Source organism: Anneissia japonica, unplaced genomic scaffold (genome assembly GCF_011630105.1).
Source record: "Anneissia japonica isolate Jap-2015-1 unplaced genomic scaffold, ASM1163010v1 scaffold287840_len1291095_cov163, whole genome shotgun sequence".
NCBI lineage: Eukaryota > Metazoa > Echinodermata > Crinoidea > Comatulida > Comatulidae > Anneissia > Anneissia japonica.
In genome coordinates, this window is record NW_022728493.1 from 1,152,463 (window position 1) to 1,157,932 (window position 5,470).

The following is a 5,470-nucleotide window of genomic DNA, read 5'->3' on the forward strand; positions in this document are numbered from 1 at the left end:
AGATGTGTATAAGAGTTCTCTCAGAAGTTGTTCTGTAGACGTTTATTTGTTGACCTTTTGACCTCCTGAATTCTGCAATGAGATTTTCGGGTCGATTCAGCCGAGACGGCCCGAGTGGAGTTTCATGTAAATGTTTCGTACGGAAAAAAAAATCGCAACCCGGAGGTTGTGTGTTCGATTCCCACACAAACCAATTTTTTAATTATTTTTTTTAAGGCCAGGGCCTCCAGACCTCTGACAATGGCGGAAGCCTATACCAAAGCTTCGCATTTTTGCGGGCATAATGCCTAGACAGGATTTCATATTGAAATTAGTGTTTTGATGGTGAATTTTTTTTCATCCAATTGCAATTTATATAATTTATATGAGAAGAATCTATGAATATTAAGCTTTCCGTTTACTGGGGGGGGGGGATGAACAACAAGATATTTGATTAGTGAACATCCGAAATGGCAATTTAAACGAAGTCACTAAAAAGAGGTCAAAATGCAGCGTCTACGCGCGGTGGGCGGTCAGCATAGCACCAATAGAAAAGTGAAAATGACGGTGACCTTTTTCAAGCAATACAATTGAAACAAATACTAAAGCAATCAGAAAAGAATTGCCTTCCAAATGCAGAAGGGAATACAAAATCCGTCAAGTATTTGCCAGATACCGGTACGACTGTGGAAACACAAAAAATTACCTAAAAACAGCTAATGTCAGCGTGGAACACTTTTGCTAGGCTATTCTCGCTCTTGAACGATAATGCTGCAAGGAAAACTATTTCGTATTTTTGGAGCTTTTTTGATTTGTCAATATGTATGGCTGATAATTTTACGTTATTTTGTCAGGTCAGGGTGATTTCACTTTATTTGACAATAGACTGATATTATTTCCACTCACAATAGTGTAGTCGCAATATTACTAATACAAAAATGAAAGTTAAAAAGGGGAGAAAAGCAAAAATCTCTTGATTGATTTTAAAAGTCGTGTACTTGCAAAAAAATACTAAATTAATCATTGTTTTAAGTTTGAATATCGTGTTGTTAATAATAATAATAATAATAATAATAATAATAGGCCTTATAATAATATAATATGCCTATTAATATTAATAATAATAACAATAATAATAATAGGCTTTATAATAATATAATATACCTATTAATAATAATAATAATAATAATAATAATAATAATAATAATAATAATAATAATAATAATAATAATAATAATTTATAATAAAGATTTGTAAAGCGCAAACATCTCCACCTAAATAGGTGCTGGGCAGTGTCAAACAAGCAGTAGAGAAAAAACGATATATAACACAAGAAGAAAATGTAACAAGGGTATCCACCTCGTACGATCTCTGAGTGCATGCTGTAACAATCACAATTTACAGCCATGGTTACAGCATACACGCAAAGATCGTACGCGGCGAATACCCTACGCGGCGCTATGTACAAGATCTTTGTTACTTTTTCGCCAGTGATGTCATGGTAAAATCGTATATAATCGCTTATACTTAATTTTTAAAAAAGCCAAAAAACGATTTTAAGATTGATTCTATTATTAATGGCATATCAAAAATCCTCTCTAGAACAAAAAAATCATTTTGCTAGTTCTCTTTTAATACATGAAAATATTGTAACAATTGTGATTTATTAGTCAGTCAATTATGGGTACTCGTTCCTACAATATTTTTTTTCTAATCATATCATATGCTTTATAATCATTTGGGGAATTCCTTGGTAACCGACGTTACAATTCATCCTTTAATTATAGTCACTTTATATTAAAAACATGAAAAATCTACAGGGAATTATTTTTTATTGCTACATGGTAGTACTATGGGAATGAAATATAGGAATTAAAAATGTTAATATATATATATATATATATGTATATATATATGCATATATGTATATATGTATATATACCGTCTCATATATATATGTATGTATATATCGTCTGATGTCCAAGAGATAGACAAAAATAGGCTATAAAACTTCGATTAGAGCATTGCTTTGGCCTTTTTTTCCACTTTGCGTAAAATATGAATGGTTCTGTTTGGAATTTTCAATTTTCGTATGCAGGTCTCCGTTTTCAAATATAAAGAACAGCACCAACACCACCAACAATCTTTCATATAAATTATCATATCTAACAATCATTCATTTGTTTTAAGATAAAAAAAAAAGGCAATAAAAATCAATCAAGACTACAATAGCTAGGTGCCAGCAGCTTAAAAAGCAAAATAATATAACAATAAAAATAAAAAATAAAATATCTTCTAAAACTCCGGAGAGTCAGCTGCCGGCTTCTCTTATGCTTCTCAACACATTATAAATCCTGCAATGGAAGCATGTCATGCTCAGATACCAAAATGGCCGCGAAATTGTTCAAGCGGAACTCTCAGCAAAATTAGATATAAAGATGCGGGTTAGGAAAAAGTCTTGAGAAGGTCCATGAAACCATTCATGCGTTAACGCAGACATATAGAGATGTGCGCTGAATCACTCGTGCTGACCTCTGCTATGCAAAGTCGTAGGCTCATTGTGTGTACTGTAGCGTGTACCTAAATACAACGGTGGGGGAAAAACTAGAAGATGTAACAGCAGTATGTTCTATTAACTTAAAACTTGTACTCGGTAAAATGTCTTATACTGAGCCGATTTTCACCATTCAAAAGTGGATTTGAGGTGCTAGTTAACGTTTATTAGGATTTTTGGGAAGAAAATAATGAAATTATGTCTCTAGATAAAAGTTCATATGCATCAGCCGAATGTAGTACAATTGTTTATCAGTGTGATTAATCTGCTCAATAAACAACTGGCTCGTGTGGGAATCGAACCCACGACCTTAAAAAAATAAAAATGAATAAAAGAATTTATAAAAAAAAAACTTGCCCCGTGTGGGAATTGAACCCACGATCGCCGAGTTTACTACCCCTGATCCAGCATGACTAAACGGAGGGAGGTAAACCACGGCCCCTAAGCCATAAATGCGATAAACCTAGTACCACACCAAGTACCAGTTAGTCAACTCTAATCCTACTAGAAAAAATTCTTCGTATATATACACTGCAGGTTAATATTACGCATGATCATGGTGTCAAAAAATTGGCCTTGGGCCAAGAGGGTTTATTTTTTTGTCTAAAAATATAGAATTAAATTTATTATCGATTTTTGATTGTTACCATCTCCATAACTTACGCACTTTTTTTTAAATAGACAAGAATGTTTGAAAAATTTATTATGCAAATTAGAAAAAAAAATAGACTAATGTTACGGGAAACCTGGTGGTTGTGTGTTCAATTCCCACACGAACCAATACATTTTTTTTTTTTTTTTAAGTCAGTTTAGTTGATGGTGGATAATGAATAGCAAACCTGGTAGTTGTGTGTTCGATTCTCGCACGAACAATTTTTTTTTAAGGCAGTTTAATTGATGGTGGATAATGAATAGCAAACCTGGAGGTTTCGATTCTCACACGAACCATTTTTTTTAAAGGCAGTATAGTTGATGGTGGATAATGAATAGCAAACCTGGAGGTTGTGTGTTCGATTCTCACACGAACCAATTTGTTTGTTTTGTTTTTTTTTTTGTTTTTTTTTTAGGCAGTTTAGTTGATGGTGGATAATGAATAGCAAACCTGGAGGTTGTGTGTTCGGTTCCCAGACAAACCATTTTTTTTTCCAGACCTCTGTTCTAATTGTATGTATTGAGGGCCCCAATTGATCAGCTCAGGCTGGATGGACCACCCTCACAAAATATTGTTTAAATAAATAAATATATTTTATATAAGAAGAATCTATGAATATTCGGCTTTCCGTTTACTGGGGAATGAACAACAAGATATTTGATTGATGAACAGCCGAAATGGCAATTTAAAGTCAACGAATTCGCTAGAGTTAATTTTTTTTTTTTTTTTTTTTTTTTTTTTTTAATCCTTTTTTTTTTTTTTTTTTCAGACCTATGACAATGGTGGCGGAAGGCTATACCAAAGCTTTGCATTTTTGCGGGCATAATGCCTAGACAGGATTGTTCATTCATATTGAAATTAGTGTTTTGATGGGGATTTTTTTTTATCCAATTGCAATTTATATATTTTATATGAGAAGAATCTATGAATATTCAGCTTTCCGTTTACTAGGGGAATGAACAACAAGATATTTGATTGGTGAACAGCCGAAATGGCAATTTAAACGAAGTCACTAAAAAGAGGTCAAAATGCAGCCTCTACGTGCGGTGGGCGATCAGCATAGCACCAATAGAAAAGTGAAAAATGACCGTGACCTTTTTCAAGCAATACAATTGAAACAAATTAAAGCAATCAGAAAAGAATTGCCTTCCAAATGCAGAAGGTAATACAAAAATCCGACTAGTATTTGCCAGATACGACTGTGGAAACACAAAAAATTACCTAAAAACAGCTAACGTCAGCGTGAAATACTTTTGCTAGGCTATTCTCGCTCTTGAACGATAATGTTGCAAGAAGAACCATTCGTATTTTTTGGAGCTTCTTAATTTGTCAATATGTATGGCTGATAATTTTACGTTATTTTGTCAGGTCGAGGTGATTTCACTTTATTTGACAATAGATATTATGTCCACTCACAAAAGTGTAGTCGCAATATTACTAATACAAAAGTGAAAGTTAAAAAGGGAAGAAAAGCAAAAACCTCTTGATTGATTTTAAAAGTCTTGTACTTGCAAAAAGACTAAATTAATCATTGTTTTAAGTTTGAATATCGTGTTGTTAATAATAATAATAATAATAATAATAATAATAATAATAATAGGCCTTATAATATTATAATATGCCTATTAATAGTACAGTAATAATAATAATAACAATAATAATAATAATAATACTTATAATAATAGGCCTTATAACAATATAATATGCCTATTAATAATAATAATAATAATAATAATAATAATAATAATAATAATAATAATAATAATAATAATAATAATAATAATAATAATGAAGATTTATAAAGCGCAAACATATCCACCTAAATAGGTGCTGGCAGTGTCAAACAAGCAGTAGAGAAAAAAAACAAGATACATATCACAAGAAGAAAATGTAACAAGACTCATCATTTTATTACTTTACCTTCTCATTTTTTAACCACAGTTATACGACTGTCTTTCGATATTTCCTTTTCTTTCTTACACTTTCCTTTTTTGCCATATGTTTCCTTATCTTTTTCCTATTCTTTCTTATGTTTCTTTTCTTCTTTTTTCCCTTTCTTATGTTTCCTTTTGTTTCTATGTTTCATTTTCTGTTTTAGTCTCTCCTTTTCTTTCTTATGCTTCCTTTCCATTCCATTTCTTTCTTGTCTTTTCTTATTCTTTTCCTTTTCTGTCTTACGATTTTCATTTCTTTTCCTTTTATCTTTCTTTCCCCCTTTCTTTCTTATTTTGTAGTGAAAATCAGGGCCCCCGTGACCTTTTTCAGGACCAACGTTTCTCTATTGA